Genomic DNA, 16,908 nt, shown 5'->3' with positions numbered 1-16,908 from the left:
TTTCTCAGCCATTTAAAGAAATCATAATCTAACACATACCTAGCTAGATTACTTACTAAAAGTTCTAAGACTCCATTCCTGGTCTATCCCCGACAAAGAAGAATATAGACAGACACACAGACCCTTTGTTTCTCTCCCTCCTCCCAGCTTTTGAAAGTATCTTGTTTCCTCATTGGTCATTTTCGTTAGGTGCCAGCGAGGTTACCTTTAGCTTCTTAACCCTTTACAGGTGAGGGGAGCTTTCCCCTGGCCAGGAGGGATTTCAAAGGGGTTTACCCTTCCCTTTATATTTATGACAGAGGTTATGGCAAAAGAGCATGCTGCAGTAGAATTGCTAAAGAATTTCAGTGAAAAGTAGACAGGTCCTGTGGTTAACACCCTGAACTGGGAAGGTATGGATTATATTCTCAGCTATGCCAAGACTTCTGGAGTGACCTTGGACAGGTTTCTTATGGACTATTTTTTGAGGTATTGAGCACCTGCAACTGCCACTCACTTCAAACTGTGAATGCCCAGGAAGTCCGAAAAAGCCAGCTATAAATTTCTTTGTCTTTCTGTTCCCCATCTGTGAAATGAGGATACTATTGATGTATTGCATGAGAGTGTTTTTAAGGTAAATCCATTGTTATATGTGATATGCTTACATACTATGATGATGGGCACTGTATAGAAGTTTATTAATAAGGAGAAAAATAATGAGGAGAAATTGCTTTTTTAAAAGCAGTACTGTTATATTAGTACTCAATCAGTTAGATGGTTCTACCCAGAAGAACATCTTTCTGGAAAGGCTGAATGCTGCCATCATAACATTTATATTGTTGTTATGAAAGTCAAGAGAGGCCACACAAATTTGCTGTTTATTCATTGTTTTAAAAAAGTTGTCTAACAATACAATATCCACCATTGCTTGTAGTAGGATGGCGTGATTCTGTCGGATAATTTATAAGTGTATGTTTTAATGAAATACACAATAATAATGAATAATCTACTTCAGCATAAAGGCCTAATCCTGCAACTGGATTACCATAATGGTCACAAATAACATTTCAGTTTTCAAGTGTTTGCAAATATCTAGTTAACATGATTTATATATTTCTAGGGGTTAAACTCTGACCTGACAATTGAGTCTATGCAGGTCTGTATTAACAATTTTATGCAGAATCAGTGATTAGGCTCTTTTTTTCATATTTACCATAGGCATTTATATGATTCTTATTACCCTAGAATCTGAGCACCTCACAATTTTTAAAGTATTTATCCTCCCAATATCCCTGTGAGGCATGGAAGTGCTATTATCCCCATTTTGCAGATGAGGAACTCAGGCACTAACAGATTGAGTGATTTGCCCATGGTCACAGGAAGTCTGTGGAATTGAATCCAGAACTTTAGTTGTAGGCTGGCACCCTAACCACTAGGAAACCCTTCCTCTCTTGTTGTAATACATAAAAACTGATATGTTATAGTTTACCATCACTAAGGTAAACTGTGGTTTTGAAAACTTCTTAACATGGGATGCAACTAAATAAACAATCCAAACAGCATACAATGGATGTGCCAAATCATTCGATGTTTTACATATTTTTTCTAGTTTACACACAAATTCAAAGCAGGGTTTTCATGCAGAGGTATACATGCTAAAAAAAGTTGCCTAAAGTTTTACAAATTTTGATCATTTTAATGATAAAAAAGAGATATCTGTGCATGGAATGTTTCTTGCCTGATCCTGAATATCCCTAGAGAGCATTCTCTTGATGGAAGCAATGTCTAGTGATTTACTGATCTGGGACATTCTGAGGTGGACCATGCACTATCAGCCACCTTTTCATTCTCAGCTGTCATTTTTCTATGTATAGCCCCAAAACTTCCAGATAAAACCTCTACATATTATGAATGTTTCCTATTGGTGTATGTTTTACTCAGGTTGCTGCTAGGAGGCTCTTCTAAGTAACCTTCTCTAAGATCTCAGTGCTGTTCTGTAACTTAGGCTTGGCAGAATTCATTTTTTTTAAATGTAATTTTGGCTGATAAAATTAATGTTTATTTTTAAACATTTTTTTTTAATTTTTGTCAATTTAGAGTCTCACTGTAGTGCACAATTATGGGTTGTAAGCATTTTTTTCTGATTTTTATCTATTTCAATGTTCACATTTATGGGAAATTGGGGGGCAGTCTGAAAATAATTATTTAATGACAATAGATATTGAGATTAAAAAAATAAAGTTTTATAACAGTTAAAACACAAATTGTCAACATCATATGACAAAGAAAATATCTTTGAGTCACATCTAATAAGTTTCCAAGCAGCTTTTTTCTCTTTTACTTCGCCTGTCTGTAAGTTTCTATTATCGATGGAAATATTTGTTATCCATTTGTATGTATGCTGAACTCAAAATTTACCAATAAAAATCTAGTCCTTCCAAGCTTATCCATAGTGAAATGCCAGAAGATGAGTAAGAATATTGTTAGCTGTATCTTCTTCTCCTTTCCCGGTGTCACATCCAGTACAAATCTCCTAGTCCCTACCAGTCCTAAGTCAACAAGAGCAGAGCATTATATTAACAGCCAAGTCATCAGAATAGCCATTTAAATATTAACTAGCTTAGAAACTGTGAAACTGAATATAAACCAGGGCCTGCCTGGCTAAAGCAAATCTTTGTTTCTTTCTGTGTCAAATTTCAGTTTATTGGCCAAAGAATAATCATGATGTGAGAGAAGAGGTGTCACAGTTTGGGGCTTTGTAAAAATAGAAGCCTAACACATTTGCTCCAATGTTGGAAACTGTAGGAGGAAAAGTGATCTGGTCCCATTTGGTTAGAGACAATATTTCAGAGGTTTCACCCTTGTCTATACATTTGTATCTAATTCTGCTGAGAAGAAAACAAATAGTTCTTGGCTTGAATAAAAAGGTACACATCATTAAACCTATTTTGGGGGTTATGACAGAAGAAAAACCTTCAGTGCCACAACCTTAATCTCTCATTTTATTAGCCAGGTCCCACATACTGTAGGTCCCCCAAATATTCCAAGGTGCATTTTTAAAGTGATCTGTCTTCTGCAGAGCAATGCACTGGCATTCTGACTTTGTATTAGGACCCCAATACCAATTCAATCCCTGTGTATTAATATCAGACATGTTCCAAGGAGACTAAAGATCAACAGAAGCTTTTCTTTCCTAATATTGCTAATGGAAAATAAAATATATCATTCAAACTCTTTGCTCCATCTCAGAGTAATTCAGTATGAGGTCTTGCTTACGTGAAAAGGGAACACTATCTTATTAATTCAACATCTTTTTGGAAGTAGCAGACATTTACTCAGATAATCAGGTAATTTTTTACAATAGTTTTGGACTTCATGACAGGGCTGATGTGATTAGGCCCTATGCAGCCACACTATCAGAGGCTCGTTCACCTGCACATCTACCAATGCGATATATGCCATCATGTGCCAGCAATGCCCCTCTGCCATGTACATTGGGCAAACTGGACAGTCTCTACGTAAAAGAATAAATGGACCCAAATCAGATGTCAAGAATTATAACATTCATAAGCCAGTTGGAGAACACTTCAATCTCTCTGGTCACTCGATTTCTGATCTCAAACTGACTATCCTTCAACAAAAAAACTTCGAAAACAGACTCCAACGAGAGACTGCTGAATTGGAATTAATTTGCAAATTGGATACAATTAATTTAGGCTTGAATAGACACTGGGAGTTGTTGAGTCATTATACTAAGTAAACTATTTCCCCTTGTTTATTCCTCCCCTCTCCTCCCCCTCCCCCACCTCCCACGGTTCCTCAGACGTTCTTGTTAACTCCTGGAAATGTGCTGGAAATGGCCCGCCTTGATTATCACTTCAAAAGGTTTTCTCTCCCCCCACCCCACTCTCCTGCTGGTAATAGCTCATCTTAAGTGATCACTCTCCTTACAATGTGTATTTTTTCATGGTCTGTGTGTATATAAAATCTCCTCACTGTACTTCCCACTTTATGCATCCGATGAAGTGAGCTGTAGCTCACGAAAGCTTATGCTCAAGTAAATTGGTTAGTCTCTCAGGTGCCACAAGTACTCCTTTTCTTTTTGCGAATACAGACTAACACGGCTGCTACTCTGAAACCTGTGTACAGAGACTTATGCCTGGCCTGTTCCTGCAAGGTGCCTGGCCTGATCCTGCCAGGTGTTAAATATCCCCTGAAAGGTGCTGAGTGACATCAGCTCCCAGTCAAAGGCCCAGTTCTGAGAAGTGGTTGCTGCCACTGTCAATCACAAGATCAATTTCTAGTGTCTGATGGAAGTAAATCTATGTATACACACAGTTCCAGGGTTAATTTTCTCCTATTAGCAGAGAGTTCAGCAGCCTATTCCACACACTAATGTCCATGCCCTAGACCAAGCTCCAACTTTGCTGGGCTGCTCAAATTGCAATATCACAATAGATATACAGAGATTTTGCGTTTCTCCTTTAGAGCTTTACCACCAACCAGTAATAAACAAAGTTACACAGTTCTTCTCTTATAGTTTTCATGAAAAGATACATTACAAAGATAATCCTGCAGGTATTCTTCCCTAGTCATCTCCAGGCGATCTCTGAGACACAGAGTAAGCCAGCTAGGCCATCCTGGAGGTATTGAGAGTTGTGTTAGCTGAGGTGGATAGTGACTCCTTGGACTAGTGGAGGGGGATTGAAGCTCCACGTGCTCACACACACACATACACATACAGACACACATCCCAACCTCTCAGCAGCCCTAAGGCTGTGGAAGGTGGCTGAGAAGGTGGCTGTGGAAGGTGGCTGTGGAAGGTGGCTGAGAAGGTGGCTTCCTCTTCAATGCGGAGTGTGGAGGAGGAAATGGAGCAGAGGAACCCTACAGAGCTGGCAGTGCTTCGACCCAGGGATGGCTTCTGAGAAGCACCAAGGGAGAGCAAGAAGCAAGAGGGGGAACTTCCCCCACCACAGTGTGGTGTGAAGTTGACCACCAAATGTCATAGGTCGACCGAGATCAGGGTCCCTGCTGGGGTCATACACTGTGCAGTAGCTGGTGAGTTGCCCCTTCCCTCCTCCTTTCCCCTGCCAGAGGGGTTCAGATGGGATGGAGGATTCCTCAGCCACGGGGTGAGTCAGAGGTGCAATTGAGCTCTCCATCTGAAAGGAAGAAAAGCATGGGGAGGAACAGATTCCCAGGAGTAGTACCTGGAGGTGGGCCCAAGATCCCATTATCTGGGAGCATGGGACTCAGACATAGAAAGGCAAAGATGAAGGAAACTGACAATCAAAGAATATTCAGGTCATATTCTCCTTGCAGGAACACTCAGGCATCCTAGCTAGAACCCCTGGGCATCAGGGATGGGATTTGCCAGCATCTCTCTATAAAGAAAGATGTATCTGCTGAAGACAGGACAAGAAGTGATGGGCTTAAATTGCAGCATGGGAGATTTAAGTTAGACATTATGAAAAACTTCCTAACTGTCAGAATAGTTAAGCACTGGAACAAATTGCCTTGAGAGGCTGGGGAATCTCTATCATTGGATGTGTTTAAGATTAGATTAGAGAAAACACTTGTCAGGGATGGTCTAGATAACAGTTAGTTCTCCCTCAACACAAGGGATTGGATGAGATGACCTACTGAGTTTCCTTCCATTTCTATATTTCTATGGTTCTTGATTTGCCAGTATCTCTGTCAGGCCGCCAGGCACAGCGTTAGGAGTAGTTGCACATATGCCCCACCACTGGGGTCACAGCAGCAGAAAAGCAGCCTGGGAGCATACCCACCAGCAGGTATAAGCAGGATTGGCTAAATCACTGGCACTTTGCATCCCCAAAAGTTTGGGGTCTCAACCTAACAGCGGTAGTCCTTCCTTGGGAAGAAGGGTGCTGTGGGTGTAGGTGACTGTGGAGACAACCTCTCAGCATACCCCTGAGCTGAGGAGGCAGGGGGCTGAAAAAGGGGTTCAAGGTAGTAAGGAGACACCTCCAATAGCAGGGGCAGTGCACCCAAGACAACAGAATCATGACACCTTGTTTGTCTATCATTTTGTTGTAGGCTGGCAGGATTTACTGACTCAGGTAGAGGATTTTTAGTAAGGGTGTGAACTGTGAAGTTGCCAGATTCATTTCTGGATGCTGGTGGCTTGGTGATCACATGTGGTACAATATGCCTGAGCTTTTTAGGGACAATGAAGTACACTTGTTGGATAAAGTGTTTGCTATTTGGGCTGGGAGACCTTAGTGGTTGGATTAGGCATGGAGTAGATAGCATGCTGTGGTTTGGGGGGCTGTGACCAAGCTAGCTGCTGGCATCCCCAGTGGCTGGTGTCCAGTATGGATAAAGGATAAAAGAGCCAGCTCCCAGAGGTAAATGAGACCTGGCATATGGCTAGTGGACCTTTTGCCTGTAAAGAGAAGAGGAGACATGAAGACTTCACAGAATGAAGTACCCTTTTGTAGTAACCATTACCCCCTCACTGAAAGGAGTATGAGAGGACTGACAAGTGAGCTATTTCCTGGGTCAGATTGAAGAAAGTCTACCTCAAGTTTCTGGTTATATAGTGGGAGCAGGGAAACCTTGCACTGGATACAATTAAATGCTTGGTATGTGAGGGGAGTGGGCCCCATTGTTAAATTAATAAAGTTGTGGCCTGCCACTTAAATCCATCTCGGTGTCTGTCTGTCTTTCTTCTGTGTGTCCTGATCAATGTGTAGAGAGTGTATGATAGTTAGATAAAAAAACAGTCTGTGTATTACATAGTATAATTACTAGGTTTGTTGGCAGTTAGATTTTACAGGGACAATCTATGTTTAACATAAAACAGTAACTGGAGAGTCTTTATTTTCATAAACATTATAACTGGGGTATATAAATAACATGCAATATGACTGGAGATTTATTATTTTGGAGTTATTTTATAATCCTATAATGGCTCCCTCAGCCCTAGTTTTTGGTTTAATGCAAAAATACACTTTATTGATTTAAGGAAAAGTAATTTAACATATTAAAAACCCTCTACTAAGTCATCTTTAGAGAACCTACCATTTCTAGAGACAAATACCATATCTCAAGCATTAACAATAAGAATGAAGAGACTACTAAGTTAATTAGAGATAATGAAATAATGCAGATAGTTAAAAGCAATTGAAATGGAGTGAATATGCAGTAACATTAAATTAGTAGGTATCTGGGAAGGGGTAAAGAAGGGAAATACAATGGAATAATTTAAGGAGAAAAAAATCGACTTGACTTTAAAATTAAAAGAACTTTTTTTCTTAAATAACTCTTTCAAATGTCGATATTGTTGCTGTTTGACAATTTATACTCATCTTCCAATAAATCGTCTCATCTTACCTCACCAAATGATTTGATTTAGGGGCTCTTTGATAGAATGACACTATTCACTTGACTGTGGTATATTCTTGAATCTTTCCCAATGGCTTCTTCCCCAGTGTTTGGTTATGGCAATAATTAATGCTAAAACTTAAAAGGAAGCCCAAGATGTTCCAGAATGACTAATGTTTTATTCATTCTGGATAATGTTTTGCTTTGATAGATTTTTTTGTAAATTAAATGGTTTTATGGCCAGAAGGGACCATTAGAATATTTCACCTTTCACCAAACAGCCATTGGTATAAAAACTTCTGGGGCTAATTGAACACAAGTAAACTCAAGTTTTCCTACTTCTGTGCCATCTGTTCTTTACAAATGACCTTATGGACTGTGATCTGCCCTGGTACAGGTTTGCTGTTATGGATGCACGTTACTTATTTCTGTCTTTGATAGAAATACAGTTATGATCATCCATATTCACTTTCAGTTCCACAACACAGAATGGAGGAACTTGAATGACTTTTGCTGAATTTAAAATTATGACTCGTTTTACTCTACTTGTCTTTTTCAGCCTGGCTGTAGATTTATGACTAGATATAGAAGATATCACTCCTAATTAGAGGAAGTAGCAGATGGTTTATATTTCCATTACATGTTATGGGACATAGTTATGTATTTTACAATATTTTTAACCACATATTTATTCAGAATTTCCATAATTGAAATAATAAATAATAAAAATACAGAATTATTTGTTTTGCAATAAAACCCTAGTCATGGATCAAGGCACCATTGTGCTAGGCACTGTACAAACAGAATACAAGATGGTTTCTGTCCCAAATATATTACAGTCTATGTATGTGTAACTTTTATTCACACCATACACATTATTGTAATAATTTTTATACAGAATATGCCTTGTGAGATATCATTTAAAAACTAGGAACTTGTTCGTCAATAATATCATGGTGAAATGTATGTAATAATATTTATACATAAAGATATGAATTTCCTCTCTATGATGTTGTAAGCAAACCCACACAACCCTAACTAGGCAACATTCATTAAACTGGTCTGTCCTTAAAAAAAGTGTGTTTACCTCAGTTTACATATAAGTAATAAACAGGGCCCTTGAGATAGCAAGAGGGGGAAATGACAGGAGACAAGGCAAATCTGCTTTTCAGAATACAGAGGATAGAAGAGGGAGCATGGAGTCACATTCACTATCAGACACCATGTTCTCTTCTTTACTGTTTGAATAATCTTTGCTTTGAGGGGTAATCCTCAGAGGAATCCACTTCAAAGGGTGACTGGACTACAAATGTGAGGGACAAAAACACCCTAAGTAATCTCTCTCCCTCCCTCTATGCCTTTCACCTGAGAAGACAAAGGAACCAACCTTTTGACTTTGGACAGTGGTCAGGGGGTGGAGGAGGTGACCTAACCTGAGACTTTGGGCAGCAATGTTGCTGGGAACATGTGGCAAGGATTTTCCCTTGAACCAATTCTAGCTTGTTATGTTTTGGGAAAAAGTTTTATTTTTGTTTCTCTTGTAACCATTTCTGACTTTAATACTTTATACTTGTATGCACTTAAAATCTATCTATTTGTAACTAACTACACTTGTTTTATTTTAAATTTAAACTAATCCAGTATTGTGTTTAAACTTAACTGTTTAGTAACTCCAGTTAAAGTGGCAAACTGCTGAATATTGACCTTTTATGGGGCAACAAACCTTTAAATGTGGACACACATTTTTGGGGGGGAGGGAAATTTAGGACTGGGTATGTGTTGGGGTCATCCTGCAAGTAGAATCATAGAATCATAGAATATCAGGGTTGGAAGGGACCTCAGGAGGTCATCTAGTCCAACCCCCTGCTCAAAAGCAGGACCAATCCCCAATTAAATCATCCCAGCCAGGGCTTTGTCAAGCCTGACCTTAAAAACTTCTAAGGAAGGAGATTCCACCACCTCCCTAGGCAACGCATTCCAGTGTTTCACCACCCTCCTAGTGAAAAAGTTTTTCCTAATATCCAACCTAAACCTCCCCCACTGCAACTTGAGACCATTATTCCTTGTCCTGTCCTCTTCTACCACTGAGAATAGTCTAGAACCATCCTCTCTGGATGTAACCAAGTAGTAGTAGTAACCAAGGATGCTGGAAGCCAGAGTGTGGGTGGTGTGTTGCTGACAGACTGCTGGTGTCAGAGTTGCTGGACCATGGCTGTAGCTGTACAAAGACACTCAAGGTGTGACCTGCATGCTGGCAGGCTGTTTGTGAGTGACCCAGGTTGCTAAAACAGCAAAGAATTGTGAGGCACCCTCACTGGTCTGGATTTCACCATAGAATGTGACTGTATGGGTATGTCTACACTACGAAATTAGGTCAAATTTACAGAAGTCATTTTTTTAGAAATCGTTTTTATATATTTGAGTGTGTGTGTCCCCACAGAAAATGCTCTACGTGCATTAACTGCATTAACTCGGCAGAGTGCTTCCACAGTACTGAGGCAAGTGTCGACTTCCGGAGCGTTGCACTGTGGGTAGCTATCCCACAGTTCCCGCCGTCTCCGCTGCCCATTGGAATTCTGGGTTGAGATCCCAATGCCTGATGGGGCTAAAACATTGTCGCGGGTGGTTCTGGGTACATATCATCAGGCCCCCGTTCCCTCCCTCCCTCCGTGAAAGCAGCAGCAGACAATCGTTTTGTGCCTTTTTTCTTGAGTTACCTGTGCAGACGCCATACCACGGCAAGCATGGAGCCCGCTCAGGTAACCGTCACTGTATGTCTCCTGGGTGCTGGCAGACGTGGTACTGCATTGCTACACAGCAGCAGCAACCCCTTGCCTTGTGGCAGCAGATGGTGCAGTAGGACTGGTAGCCGTCATCGTCATGTCTGAGGTGCTCCTGGCCACATCAGCCAGGAGCACCTGGGCAGACATGGGTGCAGGGACTACATTAGAAGTGACTTGACCAGGTCATTCTCTTTAGTCCTGCAGTCAGTCCCATTGAACCATCTTATGGTGAGCAGGCAGGCGATATGGATTGCTAGCAGTCCTACTGTACCATCTTCTGCCAGGCAGGCAAGAGATGAGGATGGCTAGCAGTCCTACTGCACCATCTTCCGCCAAGCAGCCATGAGATGTGGATGGCTTGCACTCCTTCTGAACCGTCTGCTGCCAGCCAAAGATGTAAAAGATAAATGGAGTGGATCAAAACAAGAAATAGACCAGATTTGTTTTGTACTCATTTGCTCCCCCCCTCCCCCGTCTAGGGGACTCATTCCTCTAGGTCACTCACAGAGAAGGTACAGCGAGGTAAATCTAGACATGTATCAATCAGAGGCCAGACCCTGCTTGTTCCAATAAGAACAATTACTTAGGTGCACCATTTCTTATTGGAACCCTCCGTGAAGTCCTGCCTGAAATATTCCTTGATGTAAAGACACCCCCTTTGTTGATTTTAGCTCCCTGAAGCCAACCCTGTAAGCCGTGTCGTCAGTCGCCCCTCCCTCCCTCAGAGCAACGGCAAACAATCGTTCCGCTTTTTTCTGTGCGGACGCCATACCAAGGCAAGCATGGAGGCCGCTCAGCTCACTTTGGCAATTAGGAGCACATTAAACACGACACACATTATCGAGCAGTATATGCACCACCAGAACCTGGCAGAGCGATACCGGGCGAGGAGGCGATGCCAGCGCAGTCACGTGAGTGATCAGGACATGGACACAGATTTCTTTCAAAGCATGGGCCCTGCCAATGCATGCATCATGGAACTAATGGGGCAGGTTCATGCTGTGGAACGCAGATTCTGGGCTCGGGAAACAAGCACAGACTGGTGAGACCACATAGTGTTGCAGGTCTGGGACAATTCCCAGTGGCTGTGAAACTTTCGCATGTGCAAGGGCACTTTCATGGAACTTTGTGATTTGCTTTCCCCTGCCCTGAAGTGCCAGAATACCAAGATGAGAGCAGCCCTCACAGTTGAGAAGCGAGTGGCGATAGCCCTGTGGAAGCTTGCAACACCAGACAGCTACCGGTCAGTTGGGAATCAATTTGGAGTGGGCAAATCTACTGTGGGGGCTGCTGTGATGCAAGTAGCCCATGCAATCAAAGATCTGCTGATATCAAGGGTAGTGACCCTGGGAAATGTGCAGGTCATAGTGGATAGCTTTGCTGCAACGGGATTCCCTAACTGTGGTGGGGCCATAGATGGAACCCATATCCCATATTAAGGTCAGGCTTGACAAAGCCCTGGCTGGGATGATTTAATTGGGAATTGGTCCTGCTTCGAGCAGGGGGTTGGACTAGATGACCTTCTGGGGTCCCTTCCAACCCTGATATTCTATGATTCTATGATTCTATGATCCCTATCTTGGCACCCGAGCACCAAGCCGGCAAGTACATAAACCGCAAGGGGTACTTTTCAATAGTGCTGCAAGCTCTGGTGGATCACAAGGGATGTTTCACCAAGATCAACGTGGGATGGCCGGGAAAGGTACATGACACTCGCATCTTCAGGAACTCTGGTCTGTTTCAAAAGCTGCAGGAAGGGACTTTATTCCCAGACCAGAAAATAACTGTTGGGGATGTTGAAATGCCTATAGTTAACCTTGGGGACCCAGCCTACCCCTTAATGCCATGTCTCATGAAGCCGTACACAGGCAGCCTGGACAGTAGTCAGGAGCTGTTCAACTACAGGCTGAGCAAGTGCAGAATGGTGGTAGAATGTGCATTTGGATGTTTAAAGGTGCGCTGGTGCAGTTTACTGACTCGCTTAGACCTCAGTGAAACCAATATTCCCATTGTTATTACTGCTTGCTGAGTGCCCCACAATATCTGTGAGAGTAAGGGGGAGACGTTTATGGCAGGGTGGGAGGTTGAGGCAAATCGCCTGGCTGCTGGTTACGCGCAACCAGACACCAGGGCGGTTAGAAGAGCACAGGAGGGCGCGGTACGCATCAGAGAAGCTTTGAAAACCAGTTTCATGACTGGCCAGGCTACGGTGTGAAAGTTCTGTTTGTTTCTCCTTGATGAAACCCCCTGCCCCTTGGTTCACTCTACTCCCTGTAAGCTAACCACCCTCCCCTCCTCCCTTCGATCACCGCTTGTGGAGGCAATAAAGTCATTGTTGCTTCACATTCATGTATTCTTTATTCATTCATCACACAAATAGGGGGATGACTACCAAGGCAGCCCAGGAGGGGTGGTGGAGGAGGGAAGGAAAATGCGACACAGCACTTTAAAAGTTTACAACTTTAAAATTTATTGAATGCCAGCCTTCTGTTTTTTAGGCAATCCTCTGTGGTGGAGTGGCTGGTTGGCCGGAGGCCCCCCCACCGCGTTCTTGGGCGTCTGGGTGAGGCGGCTATGGAACTTGGGGAGGAGGGCGGTTGGTTACACAGGGACTGTAGTGGCAGTCTGTGCTTCAGCTGCCTTTGCTGCAGCTCAACCATACACTGGAGCATAGTGGTTTGATCCTCCAGCAGCCTCAGCATTGAATCCTGCCTCCTCTCATCATGCTGCCGCCACATTTGAGCTTCAGCCCTGTCTTCAGCCCACCACTTACTCTCTTCAGCTTGCCACTTACTCTCTTCAGCCCGCCACCTCTCCTCCCGGTCATTTTGTGCTTTCCTGCACTCTGACATTATTTGCCTCCACGCATTCATCTGTGCTTTGTCAGTGTGGAAGGACAGCATGAGCTCAGAGAACATTTAATCATGAGTGCGTTTTTTTTCTTTCTAATCTTCACTATCCTCTGGGAAGGAGAAGATCCTGTGATCATTGAAACACATGCAGCTGGAGGAGGAAAAAAAAAGGGACAGCGGTATTTAAAAAGACACATTTTATAAAACAGTGGCTACAGTCTTTCAGGGTAAACCTTGCTGTTAACATTACATACATAGCACATTTGCTTTCATTACAAGGTCGCATTTTGCCTCCCCCCACCACGTGGCTACCCCCTCAACCCTCCCCCCTCCCTGTGGCTAACAGCGGGGAACATTTCTGTTCAGCCACAGGCAAACAACCCAGCAGGAACGGGCACCTCTGAGTGTCCCCTGAAGAAAAGCACCCTATTTCAACCAGGTGACCATGAATGATATCTTACTCTCCTGAGGATAACACAGAGAGATAAAGAATGGATGTTGTTTGAACGCCAGCAAACATACACTGCAATGCTTTGTTGTACAATGATTCCCGAGTACGTGTTACTGGCCTGGAGTGGTAAAGTGTCCAGGAGTCAGCCTTGGGTGGGTTTGGGGGGTACTGGCTCCAGGTCCAGGGTGAGAAACAGTTCCTGGCTGTCGAGAAAACCGGTTTCTCCACTTGCTTGCTGTGAGCTATCTACAACCTCCTCCTCATCATCATCTTCTTCGTCCCCAAAACCTGCTTCCGTGTTGCCTCCATCTCCAGTGAAGGAGTCAAACAACATGGCTGGGGTAGTGGTGGCTGAACCCCCTAAAATGACATGCAGCTCATCATAGAAGCGGCATGTTTGGGGCTCTGACCCGGAACGGCCGTTTGCCTCTCTGGTTTTCTGGTAAGCTTGCCTCAGCTCCTTAAGTTTCACGTGGCACTGCTTCAGGTCCCTGTTATGGCCTCTGTCCTTCATGCCCTGTGAGATTTTGACAAAGGTTTTGGCATTTTGAAAACTGGAATGGAGTTCTGATAGCACGGATTCCTCTCCCCATACAGCGATCAGATCCCATACCTCCCATTCAATCTATGCTGGAGCTCTTTTGCGATTCTGGGACTCCATCATGGTCACCTCTGCTGATAAGCTCTGCATGGTCACCTCTGCTGATGAGCTCTGCATGGTCACCTTCAGCTTGCCACGCTGGCCAAACAGGAAATGAGATTCAAAAGTTCGCTGTTCTTTTCCTGTTTACCTGGCCAGTGCATCTGAGTTGAGAGTGTTGTCCAGAGCGGTCACAATGGAGTACTCTGGGATAGCTCGCGGAGGCCAATACCATCGAATTGTGTCCACAGTACCCCAAATTCAACCCGGCAAAGCCGATTTAAGCGCTAATCCACTTGTCAGGGGTGGAGTAAGGAAATCGATTTTAAGAGCCCTTTAAGTCGAAAAAAAGGGCTTTCATCGTGTGGACGGGTGCAGGTTTACATTGATTTAAAGCTGCTAAATTCATCTAAAGTCCTATTGTAGACCAGGGCTTAGAGACAAGAAACAACAGGTGGATACAAAAGACAGCAGGCGTGCACAAGGAAGCAATGAGACAATATTGGACAACATGCTAGGCTGTGGTCTTAGCACATCAGCGGCCTATCTGTTGTCAATTATATTCTGGGTATCCTTGGTAAAAGAGTTTTAAGGAGGGATTTGTAGGACAATGAGGTGGCTAAATGAATGTTTATGGGGTGCACCCTCATGTTTTGGGCCGTATGAGAGAAAGTATGACAGTGTTTATTTGAAAACTTAAGTGGGCAATGATGACAAATAGCTTGTATTTGATGGGAAGGAGAAGGGGGAGCCAATGGAGCACAGACAAGTATTGTTAAATTGTGAGTACTGACTCTTTTCTGTACTGTCAAAGTGTAAGTTTTCAACCAATTTCCCTGCCTTCTGCTAGAATCCGAACATCCTGTTTGACCAGAAGCAATATTTTATATAATTAGAATTAACATGTACCATACTGTGACATAGTCCTATATCCAAACTGAATTAAAATGTGGAGTATAAGGGGTTGGTTGTCGAAAAAGACTTCATGAGAGTTATATTTTGTTATCCCTCCACTTTCAGCTCCAACCAACAAGGAACAAAATGTAAGGATGTCAGATCAATTTTCTCATTAGCCTACTGAGAGACAGATGGGAAGGGGTTCACTTGGTTAATTTTTTAGCCAGCAGGCACTGGAATATTTCTACTAGGAGAGACTAAAAAAAATTAATAACTATAGATCAGCTCTGCTGGCTAGAAGGTTATCAGTATGCTGGGGTGACCAGGAATATACTCTCACAGGAAACATATAAAATCAATGATTGTTTGATTTATTTTGTTGCAGAAAATTCAGTTGAAATTAAGAAGAAACAAATTAAATAAGAGTTAAGTTGTGTCACTAGGTAGCCTGAATAAAGAGCTGAGATATAATTACCCTGTGCTGAGTGGTGAGGCCACCCAAATGCTTTAGCATTGTGAAGACAGAGACACCATCACCAGTATAAGTTGGATTTCTTGGAATGGAATGGAAAATGTTATAAAACAGAAGCTGATCCTCCTGTTCAAGGTTCCAACATTATTAACTGTTTCAGAGTAGCAGCTGTGTTAGTCTGTATTCACAAAAAGAAAAGAAGTACTTGTGGCACCTTAGTCTCTAAGGTGCCACAAGTACTCCTTTTATTATTAACTGTGAGATTCAATTTTGAGGGAGTTTTGGTTTGCCCAATTCTTTTTTAAGCTCATCTGATGCAAGAGACAGGCTTTGTCTTGGAATGTGTAATATGGCTGCTGACCTTTGAGTTTCCAAGGACTGGCAATTATTTTACAAAATATTTACCATTTCTCTTCTGCACATTCATATAGCCGGGTATTCCTTAGAGACAGAATTAAAAACTGAGTCTGAGGTGTACTCATGACAGCAACACACACAGCTTTAGGAGACAAACTCTATACTGATATCAAATAGTAAGAAGCCTTTTAATTAACTTGAAATTATTATATTTCTTTGATAACATTTTTAACCTGGGAGTCTGATAAGTAAATTTGAAAATGGATTCTTATTTTTCCACTATGAAATCAACTACAGAAATGAGCCTTTTACTAGCAAGAAAATTCAAAATGCTGAGAATAATAATGCTTACCAGTTACATGATGCAATACTTCAAAACATTTTATTACCATTTATTTTTTTCAGTTTATGAAAGAGCACTTACTTCCTCAAAATTTAAATACAAAACTTAAAACATGCTACTGTTAACTCACAGGTTCATAGTATTCTCTAATATTAAATAAAGAATCTGATAAGAATACCCTCACCCATGCAAAAAATAAATTTGTAACCCTCCCAACACCTCCAGAGGCTAAACTTGTGTGAACTGATGAACTAAACAACCTAACCTGAAGGTCAACAAACTCAGTTTATGCAGAGCTCAGAGAACGTTTCATCACGAGTATGTTTTTTTTCTTTCTAATCTTCACTAGCCTCTGGGAAGGAGAAGATCCTGTGATCATTGAAACACATGCAGCTGGTGGAGGAAAAAAAAGGGACAGCGGTATTTAAAAAGACACATTTTATAAAACAGTGGCTACAGTCTTTCAGGGTAAACCTTGCTGTTAACATTACATACATAGCACATTTGCTTTCGTTACAAGGTCACATTTTGCCTCCCCCCACCATGTGGCTACCCCCTCAGCGTCCCCCCCTCCCTGTGGCTAACAGTGGGGAACATTAAATGTTCTGCCTTGAACCTCAAGAAGCTTTGAACTGTTGCCTAAAGTCCTAAACATATTGAATGGGAAACTATTTTGGGGGATTTGATAATCCAAATGAATGAATGGGCAAAACCATCCTTAAGACTAGAAGATGACCAGAAATAGATAAATAATGGAGAAGGGCAAATGATTTACCAGGTC

This window comes from Lepidochelys olivacea, assembly GCF_965140295.1.
Source record: "Lepidochelys olivacea isolate rLepOli2 genome assembly, chromosome: 1".
In the NCBI taxonomy this organism is placed as follows: Eukaryota; Metazoa; Chordata; order Testudines; family Cheloniidae; genus Lepidochelys; species Lepidochelys olivacea.
The sequence above is the reverse complement of the archived record's forward strand: the minus strand, read 5'-3'. Positions refer to the sequence as shown.